Raw genomic sequence first — 24,048 nt, 5'->3', positions numbered from 1 at the left:
CAGTTTCACCTCACGCGATTGGCCTAGGCCGTGCCGACGGGTGCGGCTGACGACGTCTGCGCGGAATAGGCCAGTCGCGTGAGGCGAAACTAAACGCGTGTTTTGAACAACGATGTCTGATCGCACCCGTCACTCGCGAAAATTAGCTTCAGATGATCGTAAACCTTTCAAGACCACTTCTAGACCAGCTTTTTGATAACCTCCTAAAAACGTTTAGAAATTGGTTACGAATAGTTTTGGCAAAGGGATTACTTGTGTCTTTCCCAATCCTATTTCTAGACCAGCTTTTCGAATACGTCTTGCAGACCTGTTCTAGATCGTCTCAAGAAAGTAATTAAGCCGGACATTAGCAGAGATATACGACGTTTTCCCGCCGAAGTTCTCTCATTCGTGTCTTCTTTAACCCGTTTTTATCGTCTTGGATAAACGCTACGAAAACGTTACGTATCTCTTTTGTGCTACCTGGGAAGTGTCCTACAAGTGAAACGTAAAAATAGTAAATAAATGCACTCGCGGACGAAAAGACAATTTGCCGCCGGTGTGAGCCGAACACACATCTTCCTCGTTAGATGTGCGATGCTCTATAACAATTCAGTTGTTACAGCGACGACGGTGTACCCCTGTCCACTTTTTTTAGTAGTTGTGTGCACTAGAGCTAGCACACAGAAATTTTAGCTTTAGCGCAACACGTGGTCATGGCGGTGAATGTGGAACGGTGTCACTGTAACTTAGGAGCAGGCAACTGGCATCCTATACCTTTGACATCAAGGCTGCCACATAGTCGCGACCGTCGTGATTCAATGAACTAGAAGAATAAGCGAAATTAATATAAGCCAACTTCATTGAACCGTATAGAGATATTAAAGGATAACGAAAGTTGACGAAAGCACAACTTGCCGTATCTCTTATAAGTTCCCATCACTTATTTTTAGAACCACAGCCACATCACTTTTCCTTTTTCCTTTGACACCTGAGTAGAAGAGAAATTTGGCGACATCAAATGTGCGGCTCTGAATGTTTTTCTCCCGAAGAATTATTTCGCCGTAGAAATTCAAACTGCTTTATTTGACACGGCAACTGAGTCGGCCAAATAGACTTCTTTCATCAAAATTAAAAACGATCGCGGGCACATTATACGCCAAATTCAGCTGCCTCTACGCGTGCTTTACTGCCTCTTCTGCTTTTGTCATGCTAGTTAAATGTTTATGGGCGTGTATTCGCACAAAAAGTTACACGTGCAAATAACAGGAATCCGTGTTTTTTGGGTTTTTTTTTGTTTTTTTTTCTGCGCAAGTACCATCTTTGCCACAAGTTTCGTATGTAGGTAGTCCGCCAGCGAGCTAGTGAGGCAGCCCGAGAAAACGATCGTTCAAGCGCACAGTGTCTTTGCAACTTTTAGCAAACACTACGTGTGAAGGCGTGGCGGTGTTGGCTGAGGCCGTGCCCAACTGCTGCAGCGTCGAGCATGAGACGAAGACAAGAGATTTAGCCGCACCGTCTATTTCTGGATCGGCCGGTTACAATATAGCAATACACTATAATGCTCTTCCGTGCGCCTACACCGCTTTGCCGGACTCTCCGTCCGCATTTACCGCATACGTTCACACGCTTTTCCGAACGGTATATAACGCGGCTTGGCTAAGATTCTCTCTGTCCATTAGATATAATGCTTTGTCCGCAGGCGTGCGCGTAATCGCTTACACATTGCGCTTGGCGCGCGAGGATCAATGCACGGTCGAGACACGAAGCACCGTGAATGATGACCAGCAGCACGCACATGGTCGAGCGAGCTCCCATCGATGGCGTCTGCGTGAGAAAGCTATACATACAGCGCAAGTATTGCACGCATACACACAGCTCCCGCATACATCAGCGAGCGCTGGCTTAATTCTCCGCTCCCACAAGGTAAACACATCATGAGCGCGCCGAGAAGACCCGAAAGAAACAGAGAAAAGAATAACGAAGATGTGTTGAAGCAAAACGGAAAGGAGACGAATGCAGAAGGCGGCCCGCCTCGGAAGCAAGGCTGACGCAGTCACGCGTTATTAGTACGTGGACGAGGCTTCTTTAGCGTCGGTTTATAGTCTTACCGAACACTTCTCTACGGCTGTCCTTAGGAGCCCGAACAACTGCTGGGGCTTTAGGCAATCGTATAAATTAAGCGGACGCGCTCCCTGCGAACAAGGACGCGCTGGGCGATTGGAAACAAGGCAGCGCGAAGCGCACTGAGATGCAAGAACAATCACAAAGAAGCAAGAACAATGGCGCCTACACGGGCGCCAACCGGTTTGTCTCTCACACGAGCGCAGTGCCGTGCCGAGCGCTCGTTCCCAATGGGCAGGAAACGAAGCGGACGCGTCCGTGACTGCGATGAGTAGCGGGTCTAGCTTACTCCTCGCGTTGCTCCACGCATCTCGCAACAAAGTTGCGTGTGTATATGTGTGCTTGTGTGTACCCGTGGGAGGTATACGTTGATGTGTTCTTGCAACAAATGAGATCTGCGCCGGCAATCGGAACACGGGATGACGTGAAAGTATGCACACTTAGCCAATCAATGACCGACAACAAAGCCCTCATCCATTTAGCTTGGCGTCCCGAGTGGAATGTGCAGGTATACTATACGAGATCTATGCGCGCGTACGAAGCGTTTGCCGCAGCATTGCAGTCGACCCAACGAAAACGACAGAAGAAGCTGAGGTACATAAAGTAACGTTTCATTTAAAATTGGAGTACATTAGATTTTAAACTTACGACTTTGGGAGCGAATAAACGGCGAATAACAGGCGTAACGAGCAGGGAGAAGAAGGTGTGTGGTGTGGATTAGAGAGCAAACGGGGGTGCAGCCGATATAGCCGGCCCGGTATTGTACTATCTTCGGGATCGGCCCACGTATGGGGAGTGCTTAACGCCTGCGTCACTTCAGCCGCGGGTACGCCCGGGATTGTACTATCTTCGGGATTTTTTTTTTCTACACATGGGACACGATAGTGGGGAGAGTAGCCCTTAGGAGCTTAGATGTAAAAAGCTCTGAAATTTTTCCTTCTGTCGCCTTATTAACCTGTATTATTACGTGGAATTCTGGGTTTTAGGTATTCGTCGATGTGTTTTTATAGCTATTATTTTGTTGTAGCTACTGCTTCATAAGTTTTTGGTTCTCTTGTCACTTACCCTTGTAAGTCCTTGTATGTTTCATCATGGGGCCCTCTACACTCTTCGGAATATGGGACTAGTATGTGAAATGATCTTTTAAATGATCTGTATACCGTTACTCTTACGTTAATAAATTACGAAATTTGAACAACGGCTGGCCTTAGAAATTAAGCCAACTTTCTCAAAGCATGCGCTTACAGCCAAGAATCTCAAAGGGCGCTTCACAAAGGTCACATGGCGCGTGCAGACAGGAATATTTCAATTTTAGACGGCATGCGTATATATACCTTCTTTGATTTTACTATTATTGATTTCTTGCAGCCGCGATTTACCAACTTCATTGTGTTGTTTCATTTTTTTTTTCTTCGGGACTCCATGCTACCCGCTCGTGCTGGAGGACACAATTAAATGGCGAAGGTATCATGCACGTTACCTCTGTGTCTTCGACGACGGCCCGAGTAACGCCGACTTGAATGCGCCGTTGCCGCTTCGAAAATTTTCTTCAGGCTCGAGGTGGCTTCCCGCACAGTTTGGGTCACCACGTTCTCTTTTTTCTTTCAACTCTTTCTTTTTTAATTTAACGATCACGGTATCGGCACACCCCGTTACGGGAGACGCGGTGCACTGCTGGTGGCCCCGTTAGGCGATTCACGCAATTGATTGCGATTGCCCGCGGGGCTGCAGCTCCTCACGGTGGAGTGCAAAACTGCTCCCGTATAGGGCGCGAGCGCTGCCGAACCACGGCGATCACCAGGGCAACACGATCGCTGACCCGACAACATGCACACCGCGCCCGCTTCCTACTAGGCATGCACCCCGCAGGGGGGATGGGGTGGGGGGAATGGATGGACGCCTGCAGATGGCCGCCGCGCCCCCTGGAGCGACTCAAAAACGATCGGGCGCTGCTTGCACGCAGGTTACGTTCGCCGCCTTCCCACCGTGACGGAAGATTCGGTGCATAAATGACGCAAACGCACGGAGAGTAGGTACGCGGGGAAAACGCTGCTAACAATCGAGAATTTCGTTGGGGAATAACGAACTCGAAGAGTAAGTAGGAGTAAATACAAGAGCAACAACTCTGCATGCTTAATTGTGTTTGCCTTTCTTTTTTCTTTGTGCGCTGCACTCAACCTGATTCAACCTCGACGCATGACGCAAGCCATGTTTTTCTTCGTAAACGGAAGGTTTATTCACACGCATCTGTTTTCTTACGTTCTTTCTGCTGAACTTCTATCCTCCTTTCCCCTTGCAGGATCGCCAACCGGAAGGCGGCCTGGTTCACTACCCTCTCTCCCCCTTCTCTCCCTCTCTCTCGCTCAACACGCCATGGAGCTGCCTGCAGTGCCGGCGTAGATTGCCGTGTTTAAGTAGAATGCAAGCTGATGCGAATGGTCTCGGACGAAATATTGTTTATGTATGTATGCGAGTGAGTATTGTTAAATAGTTAGTCTGCTAGATTGTTAGTTATGGTTAGTTAGTAATAGTTAGTGGTAGTGATATTTAGTCAGTTATAGGTGATAGTTAAAGTTAGTAATAGTGATAGTTAGAAACTTAGGTGGCCAGAATTATTCCCAGTCAATGTACCACGGCACCTCTCACAGCAGGTTGCTGTTTAAGGATGTAAAACCTTATAAATAACTCACCAAAATGTTAGCTCCAATGCCATTACCGTCGAAGCAGATACAATAGGATTCTTGAGAACAACATCACGCAGCGAAGCACTCCAATCACGAGATGTTTGAAGTATAAGTGCGAACCAATCGTGGTGCCAAGCAAACCAAGCATGGTATACATCTCAGGCAATCAGTAACGTGCGGTTTTCCGAGCTGTACGGTCTCCTTTCAATGTATGTATGCTTGTTTTCATTCGGGCAACCTTGCGCACAGCCGACCGCAAACGTTTACGGAGTGCACCTTCGCACCTTCTTTGTCCCACTGCCCAGCACAATAGCTGCGACGAAATTTCGCGTTTTCTTTTTCTAACATCTCCTTTTTGTAAATTTCACTTTTTTTTCCGCTGGTAACAGTGCTCCGGAAACGTTTGCGGTCAGGCGTATGTGGTTCTGCGGACAGGTGTATTTACAACGCGAAGCTCAAAGTTTACACTATTGTGTTGTGTCGCGACCTTCACCGGTGGAAATTTTCGCCCGATGTGCCTCGTTTCCATCGAGCACAGAAAGTAGAAACGCCGTCAAAAGTATCCCCTCACAGCAGATCGCATCTGGCTGCTGACACACTTGATGCCAGAGTGGTATCCGTACAGCGTAAAAAATTTAATCGAATTACGGCGTTTTACGTGCCAAAACCACAATCTGATTATGTGGCACGCCATATAGTGGGGGATTCCGGATTAATTTTGACCGCCTGGGGTGCTGTAATTAACGTGCGCCTAAATCTAAGTCCACGGTTGTATTGGCATGCCGTGCAGCGCAAAGGTATTACGTGGTCATTCATATGATAGAACGGAAGGTCTCCTCATATACACGAGCCAGAAAGGAGCAGATGTTATACAAAAAAAAAAAGCTTTGCGAGTGTTTTCTTTTTGCTTGTTCGAACACATTACAAATAATAGTAATGTGGCCCGTAGCGCAACCGTACCTGTGGATCACACTGAAAGTTGTGAAAAGAGGCGCCATGACAGCGATCACAGCGTCCCCTCGCACCGATTCCCTTTCTGCATGGGCACGGTCAGGTTAACAGAAGTTCACAGCTGGTGACACCAACGTGAACCAGCTCTGTAATAAAGGGACTCCCCTTTGCTCGGGAAGTCAAGTCCAATTTCTCTGGGCTGCCTCCGTGGACTACGCGGTGAAAGATGCACCTTCTCCCCGTGGTGTTATACACATCTGTCACTACATACAAACAAAACGAAACTTCACCGGCGTCACCGTCAATTCGCTACACTAATGAGAGTGCTGTTCCTGATGGTGTCTGTTTCGCGTACACAGAGGCAGCGGCTTTTCTCGCTGGGAGGATGAGTCATATATTCGTGAGCCCCCCACCCCCCACACCCATCACACCGCGTCACTCAATGCTTCTTCGCCTGCGAGGCAGAAACGCCCGGTTACTACTTGAAGTCTTGAATGCGCAAGTCACAATCATAGGAAACGACAGACATTGAAGCCAGCGAAAGCATAGAGGAAGTTAGTTGTTTATTCAAAATGCAGAAATAATAGGTGAAGGAAAATGAAAGAAGACGGAACAGATAACTGGCCACCCAGTGAAAACTGATCCCACATATCCGCACTAACGCGCGCGGTATATAGAGCTCCGCAAAACGTATACCGCAGCAAATATGCTAAATCGATGTGGATGTCACTTATACCCGGCTTCCAACTGGGTAGTTTGAGCATGCGCCCTGAAGTAACTAATTAGAAAGGTTATCATTGCAACTTTGTGGATTCGTTGGGGTACACATGTTCGGATATATTCGAAATTCCGAACACGAATCGAGAAGTTCTTACTATACGATTCGTATTCGATTTGGGACTTCACTATACGAAATTGTCTGATATTCCTACGTGTTCGACTATAAGGAATACCGCAGTTATTCGAGTTCCAGGCAGAAAGACAGGCGCATGTTGGGATTGTTGCTCAAAAGCACTCCAAATTCACAAAGTTTTCCTAAATTCTCTTTGCTATTGGCTGGCGGTCTTCGCTGATGATATGTGTAGCATAAAGATTGGCTGAACTTTTTTTCTTATGATGATTTCTGGTGTGAGAGTTCTCTCTTCTTTTGCGTGAATGCGGGCCCTGTTGTTACGATTTGGGCAAGGCAATTTCTTGTCGTGGCAATCTCACCAAGTTGGCCTCTCATTAAAGCAACGTGCGGTGCTGTAGCATGACAGTTATCTCCTTATCGAACGCAGAAACTACACATATATATATATATATATATATATATATATATATATATATATATATATATATATTGGGTGAGGGGGGGGGGGGGCATATGAACTCTCCGTACAGTCACTTCGTTCAGAAACGAGAAAATATGCGGTGTTCGGTTCGATGTTTAAAGCTAGTTTTTCTCGATCATTCTTATTTGATTAGTAAATTTCACTATTCGAACACCTCTACTAAGTAGCTAACTTAAAACTGATAATTGTCCTGAGGCTAGCGTCAGCCTCCAGAGGCAATTCACTTGAAGAATCAAAATTGCACTAACAGCAGAAGGTGCTTTCTTTTTAAAAATGTGTTCAGTAATAAAAACAATAGCAAACGGACGGAATATTCTATTTTACAGTGATCAGTTACCGAACAACGAATCGGGAGCTTAAGCTCACAGGTAGGTCTGTTCTGGTGTTGAAAAGTAACGAAAGAAAGGAAAGAAAACTATGGGAAACGATTTTAGTTAAATAAATGTCGAGCCGTCACCGCCGCATACAAAAATTCCGGCATCAATTTCAATTTCGCCTTAAAAGGTAATGAACTAAGTAATCTAAAGCCTTTTGAAAGCAGTGATCGCGAGCCCTTGAGCTACGTTTATACAGTGAAGTGACTAACGGTTTCTTTGAATATAACCATTCGCATGGCGTCGTTGCACGTCGTAAACCGGTCAATACATTTCGTAAAATTAAATACTCCATATAAGTTATTTTCAATCCCATAGTGTGCTCCAATGATTCATTTCACTAATTCACATGTTGTCTTTTAATACGAAACCTTTTTTTGAGAACTAGGTATTGTGGACTTGGGTTACGAGTTCCGTGGTAGCTGCGCAAGCAAATTCTACCCGCTTTCTTGTAACGTGTGAATATCAGGAGGAAATTTTGACAGCTTGTCGTAGGATGCAAAGTGGACAGCTGATTGCGCATTTTGCGATGAATTGCATCTGCCTACGAATTCTCATTTTTCTTCTTAGGCCACAGAGAAGCAACACAAGCGCAAAGGATAGTAGAGAAAATTGCCTTTGCTGTTATAGGCATTACGTAACCTTGGGTGATTCGACATCTTCATCCGTGGTTTGCGGTTACACAGGCAAACGCGATCGAAATTCCTCCTCGCCTCCATTCCCCGATTAGCATAAATGTTATTAGCGAGACTGATTATCCTTAACAGACTCGCCAATCAAAGGTATTGTCGAAGTTTCAGTCCTGTCGTAAGCAACGTATATAGAGCTCTTCTAATGCCTGTTAGGAAGGTATTATCAAATATCTATAAGCGTTTTATAGTCTAACGCCATGACTTCGTCTGCAACAGGAACGCATAAGCTTAATTGCTAAGGCTTACTAAACGATAGATTTACTGTACATGCTCCCTTTCTAACTCTACTAAACGCTAGCATGCAGCGCCACAGAAGGTTTCTGCATTTATATCCAAACAGGAAAATTACGGAATGATCGAGGGAGCATAAACATGGATGCATGATGCAGGTCGCCAGCCCTGAAGATAAACTTCAAAACATTCGCATACATCACTTCACTGGCTCGTCGGGATTCTTACGCGGAATCTAGAATGGTGCACAAGTCTTACCTGCTGTGCGTGCCGCAGTCACTATGCGCTTGGTTCTTTGAACACGGAAACGTTGTAAGTTACAACAGTCGGGCCTCTTAGTCAAACGCTCTCCGTCGTTTCTTGGTTAGCAAAAAAATGCAAACCGGATTGGTGGTGTCATCCTGGCGCAGAACATGAATGGGGCGACCCGCATAGTAATTTAAGCTTGCATAATAGCTTCCGTACGTTCCTGATAACATCGATACTTCATGACCTACACCGCTTCGCACAACAATGCCGCGCTGGAATGTCACCCGCAAAGGAGAATAAGAAAGAGAGGAGGATGACAATTTAAAAAGAAAAAAAAACAGAAGCGATCTACGTTTCACTAAACGTTTCGTAAACGCGAACTTTCGAAGGGAAATCCGCGACCTAAGCGAAACACGGAGAAAGCTGGCGTGACCGGCGAATCTCTGAAAACAACAAAATAAAACGACGAGCCCACTTACCGGCCGATTCAGTCACGGTCGGGCGAGACTGTCCCGTTTCGTCTTCCCTCCTCTGTCGTCTGTCCGCCGGTCGTCTGCCGCCGCTGCCGCGTTCGTGACGGGTTTCGCAGGGGAGTCGTGCGGGCGGTATACGGACGACGACACCGACGCGAGACGCAAAACAAGATCGGCAAGCAGGCAGGCAGGCAGGCGGGCAAGCTCGGCGACTCCCACACTCGGCGAGCCAACGTAAGCGTTTCTTCCGGCCCTCAGTGCGTGCGGCCCAGGAGCGTCGGTGGGCGATCGCCGTCTGCCGCCTCTTCGCGTGCTCGTCCGACGAGGATTGTTTCCACACACGTAAGGGCGCCCACAATCGCTTGTGTGTGTGCGTGTCCGTCGAGTGTGCGTGCGTTTAGGGCCCTTTGTTCTGCGCCACCACTGAGGCGAGCAGCTGAATCAACCACCGCAGCGCTTCCTCTTTCCACCCCCCCCCTTTCCCGCCCCACAGGCAAGCCTCTCTGTCAAGGACTTTTCCTTCGTGGCCGGCCAACCCCTCCCCTCCCTTTCCCCCACCCCTTTTTTGGCATTCCGTACAACGCGCTGCAATGCACAACAACCTGCTGGCATCACTTTCTCCTTCTCCCGACTTTCCCTCTAAATCTCATTCTCCACCCCGAGCGGCCCGCGACTAAAGCGACGCCACTTATTGGGCAGGAGAACAACCTGTCCGGGCGGCAGTCCTTTTGTGCTTTACGTTTTGCGTCACAGCGGCCGCCTAGCGACCGTGATTTTACCTCCGGAGAGCGCACAGCACCCTTTCACCTAGTATGACGTCACCACGCTGGCTCATTTTCGCCTGCGCCGCGGGGAATGAAGGAAAGAACACGTCCAGTGGACGTGTCCTTTAATGCAGACGTAGAAACAAAGGAGAGAAAAAAAAGTTAATAAAAAGAAAGAGCACCTTTGCTCGGAAGGTATTTCAAAGCACTTCCACAGCTTTCTGCGTACAGGAGTGTAAGATTACTTTCTCTGAATGGCTGGAGCAAATGCGCACGAGGCAATAATTTCTTGCAGTTTACCGCTTTCATTTTCTTTCCTATTGTTGATGACTTATACGAAGGGAGGAAAATAGAATGCGTGTAGATCAGGACATTCGATCAGCTTGAAGGAGATACTAGGAATCTTCCGCAGTGATTTCACCAGCTGGCGAAGCAGGGTAAGCAGATTAAATTACAATAACCAAACATCAAGCAAAAATGCATTGCGTGAGGAATTTTGCACCTCTAAGCGCTCCTGGGAAACTGAGCAAACAAGAATGCATGGCTTGACGAATCTTGTTCAACGCTCCCCTGTCGGAGATTACTCTTGTGGAAGAGGACAAGGAAATATTCTCTCATTTTGTAGTTTTGCGGATCTTTCCCGTAATTTATTGTCCCTTTAAATTTATTCACTGTTCAATTATCCGCTGCATCACTGTTTATGTTTCAGTGACAATGCAGAAATCTATTGAAACAGTGCACAAAAAAGTAAAGTATTGATCACCACCAAGCTTTTCTCACACATTTCGGCGCTGAATTGTTGCCCGGCCATTCATCATATGTCCGTGTATTCTAGAAATTAGAGAAGAACACTTCAGTCACTATGGATGGCTCTTACCATTTCAACCTTCCATACTTCATTTCCAACGTGTCAGCTGCGTTTCGACTTCTTATGTGTCCCTGAAATTGGCAATTGCGCTCGCGTATGTCTGGAAGGTGTGATTGCATGTCGGCCCCTTGCAATAACACTAGCATCAACTCCAGTTGATGCAGCAGGCACCGCAAGCAGTAGGCCTTCATTTACAGCCAAAGAAGGCCTACGTCGTCTTTTCACTACAACCGCCCAATATGAAGATAAAGTTTTCTTTATTTCTCTCTCTGTGTGTTTCTTTCTCCGTCGTCTTTTATGACGTAAAATGTTTGGGCTACGTGGTTATCAACGACCTCAACCAAATCCTGAAGAGCTGGTTGTACTTAAGGTACTTAAGAGGCTATTGGCACGGCAAAAAAACCTAGACATCCTTCTGCTATTTCTGCGCCTTAGCTTTGCTGGTTAATCATTGATTATTTTCCAATCGTAGTGTTGCCTTACAATCATGCGTGTCGAAGAACGCTCTTCTATTGGGCAGTGCGAAACAAAAGGGTGAGCAGAGAGGCGGCGGAAGACAGTGCTGACCTTCAACTAAAACTGTTATTAACGAGGATATGGAATAGAAAGTTTGAAGACGCTTAAGCTTCGCCTTTAAGAGTGGAACGCCCGATAGCATTCAAAGATACCTGACTGCTTCTCACGCTTCCCGGCAATTGCAGCTTATGTAACCGTAATGTTTGCCAGGGAGCGCTGGCGGCGAACGCTATGCACGAAGGCGAGCTTTCTGGTAGAAACACGGCCTCTTGCGTCGGCCGATCATGGAGGTATATATATATATATATATATATATATATATATATATATATATATATATATATATATATATATATATATATATATATATATATATATATATATATATATATATATAGTGCGCAGCCGACACCGGATGTCCTGTGACATGGGGCCCTTAACGCTATCGCGTTAATACAGAGCGAACCCAACTCCTGTCGACCTCTACGTAATGCAAAGCATTACGTAGACGTCCCTAAGTGTGTGTTGTTTGTTGTTGCGGTGGTACTCACACACCCAAGTTGTCGTCAAAGAGGTTCATTGAAGGGCGGCGCCTACCGAATGGCACGCAACTAGCTTAGATTGCACTACATTTGCGATCGGCCAAGGAAAACGGTGGGCATACACGCCAAAACTGGATTGAATCGGAGAAGAATGCTTCGCATTGTTATTAAGGCTGATTTGAGTCTGTCCGCCATGTCAGGCATTCGCGTTCGTGACGCGTCACGAGCGCGCCGTTTCAGGATACTACTTTCATCAATGTTTACGCGCAAAACACGCACTGGACCTGTGTAACTAGAGGACAGGCGTATAACATTAGAAACAGCATTAGAGGCAAATCCACGGGCATCAAGGATAAGGATCAAGGAAAAGTTCGGAGCATGCCATGTGAGATTGCAGTTTATGCCAATTTATTTTACGGAAGTTAAAATCGCGCAACAAGGTTAGTCTGCTATCTGACGCATGATGTTGCAAGAAAGAGGTTATACAATGAGCTAATGACGTCAGTTTCTGCCGTGGGGCTCCGATAGCACACAATGACAGCCGATGAACCTAATAGCAGCTTGCAAAACATTGCTCATGTGCCCTTAACTTCGGGTAAGACCTGAAAGCGTATTTTTTGTGCGTAAGTATGGCTACACCTCCACCTTGTGGTTGACTCTCATTGCGAACGATCGCGTGATTAGGGGGTGATATTTCGTCATTTCTAACGTTACTTACGCGTTTCGGTTCCTCTCATGAAGTCTATAGTTTCAGGCACAAAAGAGAGAATAACATATAATGGACTGAAAAGGAAAGGGGTGTTGGAAGAGGGCGGGTGGGTCTCTATTCTGAGACTCCACTGGCCAGAACTATTCGCTGGGCCTGGTCGAGGAGACCCCTGCTCCCTATCTGTGATTTTGGATCCCAAGAGGGGGAAGTGAATTTTGGGGGCCTGCTCGTGCACTCTCACATTTCGTGGTCGAGAGTTGGCTTCCCCCCGCACCAGGGGCAGCGGCCGAAATTCAGGCACAAAAGCAATCACTGAAGCGCTTCTATTTAGTTAATAATGCTGTGCACTTTTATGTTGATGATGCTTATTTTTACCTACTGGGACGCAGCTTCGACGCTGCGCTTCCGTGTTACTGTGACTTACAGCGCACACCGGGACGCGGACAGGAAATGACGAAGATAAGCATGCACGATTTCCTGCAAATTTGACGCTTCATTCGAGCAAAGGGCTAATGCGTTTTCAAGCGCTGTTAGTTGTCCATTAACCGTTCTTCTTTTATTTCCTTTAAGTCATAACCAATAAACTGGAGCTGTTTGAAGAACCGAGTCATATCAGGTCCCGGGTTAGTCCCTATGTTACCGGCGAGCATCAGTAATTTCTTAAGATGTCATACCAGGTCGACAAACATCGAACACAGTAGCCTCGGGCACGGCAGCACAGCTAAGTCTAATTCGTTATAGAGTGAAAACATTTGCGAAAAACCTTTCCTCACCTGCACGAGAAAGACCAGAGGTTTATGCATCCGCTTGCCGTGAGTGATGCCGTGCGCTGTTGCCCACTGTTTAGAACAACACGAAAATACATGCATTTCGCCATCTATAAGCAGTGTCAAGTGTACGTAATAGAGTGTCTTATTCATTTGCGTATTTTTCACAGTTTCTCATTACGGAACACACAAAAAACGTAATCACTATAGTCTCAAAGAGCCTTAAAATAAGCCTGACCTCCACCAAGCTCGTCGTTTTATCTTTGCCTCCTTCACAGACAGAAAAGATACATGCCGATTGCCGTCATTCGGAAAAGAACTACTTCCCTGCATCGCTAACGACGTCGCCTGTTCTTTCGCTTGCTACACAGATGTAAAAGCGTTGCGGTGACAATACCGCGCCGATGCGGGTTGTGTTTGCATAGCTGCACCGCTCAAACAAGCAACGATGTTCATTACTCGCGAGTTTTCCCGGCTCTGGCACGGAGATCCAGTGACATTGTGTTGCTGGACAGCCGTGGTCAGCTTGTGGCCCCTTGACAAAGTAGTACAACAGGAAGTAATGACGATTACCAAAGGATGAGCAAATTACCAGCAAGGAAGAAACGAAAGCGGTACGGAGATTTGCTGCGCATTATGCAGGCTACTATAATACCATTCTCTTATTGTTCGAATATATATTTTTTAAATCTCCTGTGGCATCGTTGTTCCATCCTTTGATAGAAATTTTTGGGAGAGGATGGAATTTCCTGCGTGGAAAATCACATTGTGCACCATCAGTAATTAAAATATTCACTAATTACCCTTTCAATTATTGCAATTGGAGCAATTTAGAGATATCGGCCCGGATTTCCGAAGTAAATCTGTCCGCGAAATTCCCTTCAGAAAAATATGCACCTTCAACGCGCATGTTGGTATCTATGGGAAGCGAAGCTTAAGTAAAGTGGTTAATTAAATACTTTACAACTAACGTTGGTGCGCACAGTCTAGAGCGCTGCTTTTAGGTGCCCGCTCTGCGTTAAGCGTCGGCGTCCCTCGGCGTCCTCGTAACCGAGAGAACGAGCACAGCGAAAGATGAAAGTGTGAACGCGGAGCGCGGATGAAAGACAGCGATAGCGAGGAGAGCTCGAGGAGGAAAGCAGAGAAGGAGGGTATGGCGAAAGCGTAAAGAAGAAAAGCGTCGCGCAATGCCGCGAAAGACGGGCCCGCGGCGACGATGGCTACGTGACGGCGCCAGAGTGGCGCGCTTCAGACACATGGAATCAAAGCGCTGCATGAGCGGAGGTCTGTCTGTGGCGGCTACTGTGAATCGCGCCCGTGCGTCACCCACGCGCTATCTATCGCGATCTCCCGATTAGCGAGGCAGACGCGCCACAGTTCGTTCCGTTTGCAATGTGCCGCACGAGACAGATAGTCTGCGCCAGCCAACACATCGCGAAATGAAAACACGTATAGAGCTGCGCTCAAATTTCGCATTAGGGGTATTCTCAGTGATTTTCTTGTTCACTTTCTTCCTATGGGCGTCTTGCGCTGGAGTTTGAGGTATAGTAGCGGCGCCTGGTGGCGGCGCGGGAAACGACATCTGGGTCGTACCAGCTTGGGTCGTATTGAACCCTGGCTGTGGCGAAGCAAGTTTCTAGGCCGAGTTTTGCATCGATTCGCACTTTTTTATACCCTGTTGCGAGTGCGAAAAGGCTCGTCACTTCTCACAGACCAAGCCGACCACGCTGCAAGCTCGCCGCAGCCTATAGTTCAACGAAAACGGACTCTCCGTGTGCCGTGGGACGTAATGCTAGGAGCAGAAGGAATCGGTGACGCCGATCCGGAGAGACCTAGCCCAGCCTCGAAAAGGCGTCACCGTCATTACTTCTGCGTCGTGGGCTGCCATGAACAAGAAGGCCTGAATCCCAACATCAGATTCTGCCGTTTTCCTTCAAGGCCTCACGAAGTGGAGCGTCGGGCGCGCTGCATGGCTGCAGTTCGTCGCGCTGAGTAAGCGAAACTTCGTGCCATGCTGACTGCTTCGCCTGTCTTGAAGCTTGCTTGATTATCTGCGTTCTAATGTCCGGTCTTTTGCACCTACAGTCCCGACAGCAGACCGATATAGCAGCAGGCATGGCTGGTAATTCACGATTCGAGACCCGGCCACAGCGACAATTAACAATTCGACCGATGCGAAGTGGTGAAGGGACCAGGTGTGTGCAAATGAGCACAAATGGTCGGGCTCATTCGATCACAATTCACTGCTCCACTACGAGCAGCACAGGTTAAGAGAGTTAAATGCGCTCATCCTTGATCTCAAGCCAGCACGTTGAGGCAGCGCAGCAAGGCAGTATTGATTGCAGCACATCGATGTTCGAGCGCTGTCATTAAAACCTACATCAAGCGAGCCGCGCACGAGCTCGCGCTGCAGCGCGATTCGCACGTACGTGCGAGCTCATATGCATTGCATCAGTTATTACCAGTAACTAAAAGGGAGAGATGGCCGCTACTACAACGCAGGCATAACTACTTGTTTAGCGGCATGCAGTCAACAAAGAGTGCAGGAGTCCCGCCGTTTCGCGGCATGTCGAAAGACCGCTGCCGTCGCGGCGCATACGATCGTGCGCTCGAGCAGTTCGTACATCGCGGCGCGTACCGTCGTGTGCTCGAGCAGTTCCGTACACATGATGCCTGCTTATCGCTGCTGTGGATTCATTTATAGCAAGCATTTCCTCGCGTTTGTGCGCCTGAATCTAGCAGCTAGCGTGCAAACCTTACCTGAAGTTTCACTTCGTACGCGTCTCGCTTCACTTGCGATTGACACGGTGCTAAAACTTCGCCACCTAATTCTTGAACGGCGTACACGTATTCGGCACTGCATAATTTCTTGCCTTTACGCAGCGTGCCACCCCTGAAAAAATCTTCGGCGCCCGATATTCGCTGCAGGCCGTGAAACAACACAACCGAAAGTGGCTGGTCCATATTGTAAACGTGCCTTCCGAAGCAGACGACCGAGCTTGGTACGACCCATTTTAGCACAGAGAGCGCTTTTTAGCACCTTTTTTCGCAGCGCCCCCTGGGCAATGCAAGAGCCCCATATGCAACGTGTAATGTCATGCAATGTTTGTGTTTATTCACCCCGATGGTCGCAAGTTTATCCTTATCAATTTTTTTATGTGTATGCACCACATCACTCGCAAGCTATGCCGCAATGCTAACACCAAATCAGGCGAATGCGCAGTGTGAGACGTAGCCATGTCACGAGGACGAAGAATGCTTGTCGAGGTAAGAATGGTGACGTCAAGTATGTGCGCAGGAAAGTACAAGTATCAAGCAACATTTAGGGATTCTGTACCTCTTGTGTCACAGTGGAACACATATACCAATTATGGAGGATTGGCAGCGAACGGGCGCACTCCCAGTGGCACATACCAAATGGCCAAATCAAAGAAAATGAAGTAAATCAAAGAATCAGTTAAATATTGTCACGGCTACTCCGTGCAGACGACCAGGACAACGACGGGCGTTTTAGCGCACTCCGTGTCGTGGTGTGGAAGATTCGGTGACGAAGAAGACGTCTCTACGCTTGGTCTCCTAAACAGGCTGTTATTGTAATACGTGATCTCGTCTCCTGTTTTCGGTTTATCGTGATGATATAAATCGCCACTACAGTAACAGCTTGGTGTGCTTTAAAGATATCTGAGCCGAAATTACATGCTAACGTTTTATATAGGAATTTATTTTTTTTATAACGCGGAGCAGGATGTGCGCATAGTTGCCCTTAGTTGCCATAGTGCCATAGTTGCCCATAGTTGCCGGTTCGCTGGTGTTTTCATTCAGCATATATATAACTTTTGGATATACATATATGCACAAATATATCAGCTGAGATACTGAGCGACCCAGCTAGCAACCACACGAAATCCGGGAAGGCAGGCAAAGAAATCCTTGCTTTAATTAATTGGTGTCCCAGTTAGGATCGCCCCGAACTATTGAAGGGAGGCTTCTGGAAAAGTGTTAGCTGGAACGCTCTCCAAATACTATTTTTAGTATTAGAAATCCTGCTTAGCAGACGTAACTACACTACTATCCGGCTTCAATTTTAAAGCGAAGCTTTCTTTCCCTACATTCCCGGTTTTGGCCTGGCTGTAATTATATATAATAATAAAAGTAATTATAATATATTCCTACATAGAACCTGAACATGCATAGAATGTCGACTAAGAGGCGTCTTTAAAGCACACCGACCTTTTTGGGGTAGAGCATTATATTTAACGAATACTATTTGGTTTTCTTTGATTTAGCCATTCGGTGTGCCCGACTGGCCACGTGTGTGCCAAATTTTAGACAATCATGTGCCTCTGTGACATACGAAGTACATCATCTTTAAATGTAGCAAGATATATGCGCATACACAGTTGTCATCAACAAGTTTCCCTCGACAAGCGTCATACATCGCCTTCGCCCTCCAGACGTCGCTACATTACCGTCTGGCAATGTGCAGCCGCCTAATCTGGCGTTTCATTTCGTCGTGACTCGTGAGCGGTATAGTGCTTAAACATAAGATGTCACCTGTGCTAGTGGATAGACATAAGCATTGCGTGAGGTTGCGCGCTGCGTAGGATGAAAGCAAACAATTGCATGAGTCGACGTTAGTTTTGAAGCATTTAAATTACCCCTTCACTAAACCATCGTTTCACGTAGATTACAATATGTGCGTTCGAGCTGATATTTTTTCCACCTCCAAATTAAATTAAATATAGATACGCCTCCTAATTACCGGCTCATATCCCTTACAGGTAATTGTTGGGAATTATTAGAGCACGTAATATTACCGAATGTCACTAACTTTCTAGAGCCTAACTCATATTAGAGTAACGCACAGCACGGTTTTCGAAAATCATATTCCCACGAAAGCCAACTTGCATGTTTCATTCTTCAGTTGCATCGCATCCTGGATCACTCCTCCTGCACTGTGTCTCCTTGCTTGGATTTTAGTAAAGCATTTGATAAAGTACGCCACAAACTACTGATTTTTAATCCACTATTACTTGTTAAGTATCGACCCTAATCTTCTGAAATGGATAGAACATTTCCTTACTAAACGGTTCTGATTCGTTACCGCTAACGGTCGTGACACTCCACTCACTGAGTGGATCGAGGTGTACTCAGGTGTACCACAAGGGTCCGTGCTGGGACCCTAATTACTTCTTATCAATATTAATGACCTGACTTTTACGATATATTGGAACATACATCTGTTCGCAGATGATTGTGTTATGCTCTGGGAAATTACTAACGCTGATGATACTAAAACACTTCAAGCTGATCTGAATACCATAGTTGACTGGTGAAGGAGGTGGCTAATGGAATGAAGTATTAACAAATGTAATATAAAGCGTGTATCCAGGACTAATTCTAATCCTAGCGCCTACCTCTTGACAAAGGTCCCCTTAGATTCCATCTTAGTGTGCGCATAACAAACAATCTCAGTTGGATCATTCATGTTGAGTACATTAACAATGCTAATCGCAAGCTCGGATACTTACGGCATAACGTTTCCAAAGCGCAGTCTACTCTAAAGCTACTGCATGCTTTACATGACTAATACGCTTGAAACTGGAATATGCGTCTGCAATATGGGATCCTAGTCACACGGGTAGCTTGTTGTGCGAATTGGTACATGGTACTTAGTAATTAAGGTTATGCCAGCAAACGGAAACAATAACAAAAAAAATCGTTAGGCAGCACAATGAGAAATGAGCCCTTCCTGTTCCTTTCTCCGTCATGCCTAACGATCTTTTTCTTGTCTTTTCAGTTTGCTGGCCTACCGTTATCCTAGTCACGTTAAGCTTATTACTTCACTTTAACCAGTACAAAAAATATCCATTTGATTTTTTCCGACGGTAACTATGCACTCAATAAAAACTAACGTAGCACTCAACCACCGCGAAGTCGCCCGTTTTTCTCTATGTCATAAAATTTGTGTGCAGTCCTTATTCGAGTGTACACGGTAATGTGGTGAACTTGGCTGCGTACATAGCAGGTAGTACGCTCTTCGCAAACGCGTGGTCATTCAGTGCGCGACCTTCCTTAATTCAATGCCGCTCGTTGTGCTGATGGCTGTTGAGATGCGAAGTGGCTCCTCCTTTCGCTAAAAAGCAACAGCGACGGCTCAATTGATGCCGCGAGTTTGAGGTCGAAGTGCCGGTATAGCTCGTCTGTCCTTCTCCAAGCAGAGAGAAATTAGAAGGTGTCGTTACACTGCCATCATGGTGGGAAGACGCAATTTACGGATCATTTTGCCTTGACGAAAATAAGCAACTTTCGTCTTTTTTCTCACTCTCAGTCTCAGTAGGATACGTTTTATCCTGCTTTGTATGTTGCCTTTTTTGTGTCGAACCTCGATCATTACATAGTAACGAGCGCAAAAAGAGTTAGCTGCCCTTATGACCCATTCAGAGTTGATCATCAAAAAGTGACGAACACCTTTTTTGCAGCGATTTGTGCATGATATCCCCCGTATTCAAGTTTGTATGGCTAGAGCATTATGAAGTACGCATTTCATTTTGTTTCTTATTTTTTCTGCTTAAATGGCACTTCACCAAGTTTGCAAGCAGACAAGCGTGGTGCATGCGTCTATAAAACGGTACTAATCACATATTCAAATCTATGACACCAATGCACGCCACCCCAACATCTGAGAATTTACAAAATAAACAAATAGAATTTGGTAAGCTATATCAGGGACGCAGCCGCAGTGAGTAATTTGAAACGTCTTGTGCGTGCTGCAGACGGTGTACATGGGCAGTATAGGATACAGAAATTACGTAACCAAACAAACACATACATAAGTTGCATTTATTCAAACATTAGTAGGCTTGCACGTCTAGCTCATATTACAGCTAGCGGGCGTCTTACGGTCTCATTTTGCAATCTCGCTCGCTCCCCATTCACAGTGGACGCGCTTGCTTTGCAGAGGGTGTTACGTCCGCTTTTATGTTTGAAACTATTGAAACCAGTTTGTGATCAGAAATTCCGTTGGTTATATATACGCAACGGTCATCATGTTAAATTCTTCACAAAATCCAGGTCAAGAACAGACTGAGCTGTATCAATAACACGCGTGGTGACCATCACCACTTGTTTCAAATCACGAAAAAAACGCAATATTCGAAAGATGGCGTGTGCTTTCAGCCCATGCGAAGATGATATACCGAATTTGGTCCAGCTTATGCACGGTAAGTTGAAGTGCTCTGTCAAAAATAATGCGTTGCTTTTTTACTTGACTATGCGCTGCAGGTGCTCAGATATTCATTGCATGTAGAGTATCGGGCTCCTGAGGAACTTGTGCCGTACTCCAGCCCGACTTGAAAAGTTGCGGTGGGTAATTCGAAACCAAATGCTCTCGTGTTCATGAATGTCGTCCAGCAAATTACATTCAATGGGGCGTTTCATAACCACTGCGATACCCCGCCCATCTTGTTCCGATACTTTTGTGCGATAGGGGAACGATATTTCCGCGTCACTAATCTCGGCTGATAAAAGTCTCAGTGACAGTCCAGACATAGGGATCATATAAAAGCCGCAGTTTCGCAAGAAATGCGCAGCATCGATTGCGACAAAGTAAGAATATCACTTTTATCGGCCGTATCAACTTGCAAACACACGCATGCTAACTAAATTAAGCACAGTATCAGTGCGCACAGCAAACATGAACACATCACACTCAATGACCGCGGGCACTCGCTGTCGAAATGCTATGTCTATGCTAATTCTAATGCCAATGCGAAATGCTAATGTCTATCGCTTCAACGCAAAGTAGGCGCCGAGAACACACAGCACGCGCAAGGCTACGAGCAGTCGACGCACCTAGACAACGATAACCGTACCGGACCGCACCGCAGATCGCTCTCAAGATACGGCCGTACGAACGCGCGCAGTCACCACAACCACATACATACGCAGTTGCCGCCGGCGTAGAACACCGCGCCCCCCCGCCCTTCCACCCGGTGCCTCGCGCGCGCGACGAAAGACGGCGCGCTTCCTCCCCGCTCTCCGCCCTTTCGCGCAGGCGAGATTGACCCGCGATCGTCGACTCCCCTCGCAAGGTTTCACATCGCTCATACAGCGTAGGGCGCGCGGTAACGATGCTATCGCCTTTGGATTTTATACGGAACGTCACAGCGAAGGCGATGGCAGAAATGCGCCTGGAGTGTCCATATAGTTGCTATCACAATAAAAATAGCACATCTTCGAATTTGTCTTGTTAACGAGACTTCTCGCATTCACCGAAAGAACCTTGGACGACTGTTCCTCGTATTAACGAGATGTTGAATCAGAATCTGCTTGGCTTAGATGCACCGCCCTGGAATTAGCTTCGTCCCACATGTATACGTCGTTATCTACGTATACGCGCAAGCGATACCAGTCCAGGGTTACTTTGCGGCCTTGTGCTTTGAATTATTTCACGTTGCGCTCTACATTTGACGCCTAATTAAAGTGTCCTTGTTGTAGTCCTGTCTAATTGGGCGAAACAATATTGTAGCACACTGAATTTCTCCTTGTAGTTGTAGAAGTATAATATAACTGGCCTCGGATTGTCAACACGCTTTCTGCCTATGTAATGTATCTGTTCGACAGTCCTAGAGCCGTTACTCAAGGCTTATTCTGAGAAATATCGCCAAGGACTTTGCCTTTCGGGTAATTGACATTCTCGTCGGTTTCTGAGGCAAGCCAAAAATAAAAAGTTTCCGACGTCTACTTCTCTCTTCAAAGTCATTCGGTGTCTTTTGCTAGTCGTATATTACGTTTCTGAGTGAAAGAACTTCAGCACTAAGGTGTGCAATTTCTTCGATGCGTTTTGCTGAAATGCTTAATGTGTGACTTAACTCGCTAAGCTGCGCATTCGTTACCTTTTTCTCATTTTATCTATCGAATAAGCTTGGAGTGTAGTCCGCATACTTTTTAACGACGTCTTGACTTCATCATGCGATGGGCCAGGATTACGTTCGATATCCCCGCCAAGCAACATTCAAATAATATCACAGCATTCATCGAACAACGAAAGAAACTTTGCCGGGTACGGCAGCTCAATTATAAACCTATTTTGCACAATGATACATAGGCTATACGAACCTGTACAAAAAGAATGACCGAGTTCATTGTAGCGTCCGGGGTGTCTCCGGCGTGTCCTTTGAAGCTGGCGATGCTGTGGCAGCTTGTATAATTGAAGATTGGCGGCGATGATGCTGGCTACTTGGACAACGATTTCAGTCTGCATGCCCTGTCTTGCGTAGGATGTCACGTGCTCTGGTCAGGGTGCATGCGCAGCGATGATGCACGAGGCATAGCACGAGGCATTATCTGCTGGCTCGCAACCGTTGATAGTCCACCGCGTGACCTATTCAACAAAAAGAAGCGGGTCTATTGTGGCGTCCGTGGTGGTCGCGTCGTGCCCTCTGAAGCTGGCGAATGTTGTGGCTGCTCATATCATCGCAGATTGGCGGCGACGATGCCGCCTCTTCAACAACAATTTCAGCTGTGTGCCTCGAGTGTCCGAATCATTAAAATTGTTTACTGCACACGAACTGCGAGCTCAAACGACACAGGCGATATAAGAGAATGAGTAGATGAAAAATGTATTAATTCTGACTACTTGGTGCGCACAGAAATAGGAAGCTTGGAAAATACGTCCCGCCAACCAAGCATGTTAGCGTACACAAAGCCCCGCGTCTTGCTTGCATTCTGTTGTATAGGTTTCTGCGTTTTTTTTTTTTTCGCTCATGCCATGGTTTGCATCCCCCCAACCTTGGGCTCGAAAAACCTGAAACTCCTTAATATTTGACGCGAGTATTGGACAGTGCCAGGCATTAATGTTTATTCCACGTAGTTCTTGTGTCGTGTCTGTCACACTTAAGTTATCGCGTTTGCTTGCCACAAAAAGTCGTCAGAAAGAAAAGGCTCATTTGTCGACATCAGCGAGTCGTTGTTACTTCAGAATGCGGATGTTATCCACTGGACAACTCATGTACACTTTACGCACTCATAAAGATGTTAAAAATGTGTACAGTGAACTAAACTTGCAGTTCAAACCTTTCTTGAACGGCGATGTTTCAATACCAAAATTTCCGGCGACTCGGGTGCAGAGCTCGCTTGCAGGTTAAGGTGTACGAAATCTGTTTATGCTGAAACCATGAAAGCTATGGGTGACCATGGAATCGTATTCGAGCAAAATAGGCGATTTAACCTTGAAAAAACATGGACATTACACTCGCGCTCACGACAGAAATTTTAAGAGAGATAAGCTGTTGCAAATGTACTACGCATGGTTCTATATCGCAGGGTCATATGAAACGCCTTCTAGTGTTACGAGCAGCAGCCTTACACGCAACACCTTATACAAAATTTGACTGCAGGAGCCTTGTGAAATGCAAGATTGTCTGGAACAACGTAGGTTCGAGATAACTTGCGTTGCACTGCCCGCTACCTTTCTGCCGTTATTAGCATTGACTGCAGGAGCCTTGTGAAATGCAAGATTGTCTGGAACAACGTAGGTTCGAGATAACTTGCGTTGCACTGCCCGCTACCTTTCTGCCGTTATGCATGCGCTCAGCTGCACGAGCCTGCTCTCGTGCCGGGGCTGCAGCATCGGCACGTCGTAGACGAGCTGGTTCCCGGTTCTGCTCACGGCGTTGCTGATCGAAAGCTGCCTGTCCCTCAGGAGTTACGTATGACGCGCGGCCTAGCTATTTCGGAGCTGGAGAAAAACCGCTGCGCATTAGCAAAATTTTTACTATCACTGCTTAC

General features: G+C 46.5%; 1 protein-coding gene across 3 annotated transcripts in view; it reads right to left on the bottom strand.

Annotated features, from left to right (window-relative positions):
- The window catches only part of LOC139059158 (mucin-7-like), a 35,063-nt gene extending 12,443 nt beyond the window's left edge, over positions 1-22,620 (bottom strand). Inside the window, exons 1-2 of one of the 3 annotated variants that reach the window (XM_070537160.1) lie at positions 22,378-22,620; positions 13,264-13,329 (exon numbers count right to left, since the gene is read on the bottom strand). The gene's annotated coding sequence lies outside the window, so the exon portion shown is untranslated. Of the gene's footprint in view, positions 1-9,097; positions 9,542-13,263; positions 13,330-22,377 lie in introns of those variants that run through there. The other 2 variants (XM_070537161.1, XM_070537158.1) reach the window with 2 other exon arrangements.
- Between the last annotated feature and the right edge of the window lie 1,428 nt (positions 22,621-24,048).

This window comes from Dermacentor albipictus, chromosome 4 (genome assembly GCF_038994185.2).
Source record: "Dermacentor albipictus isolate Rhodes 1998 colony chromosome 4, USDA_Dalb.pri_finalv2, whole genome shotgun sequence".
Lineage (NCBI taxonomy): Eukaryota > Metazoa > Arthropoda > Arachnida > Ixodida > Ixodidae > Dermacentor > Dermacentor albipictus.
This window is presented reverse-complemented; position numbering and strand designations above follow the sequence as displayed.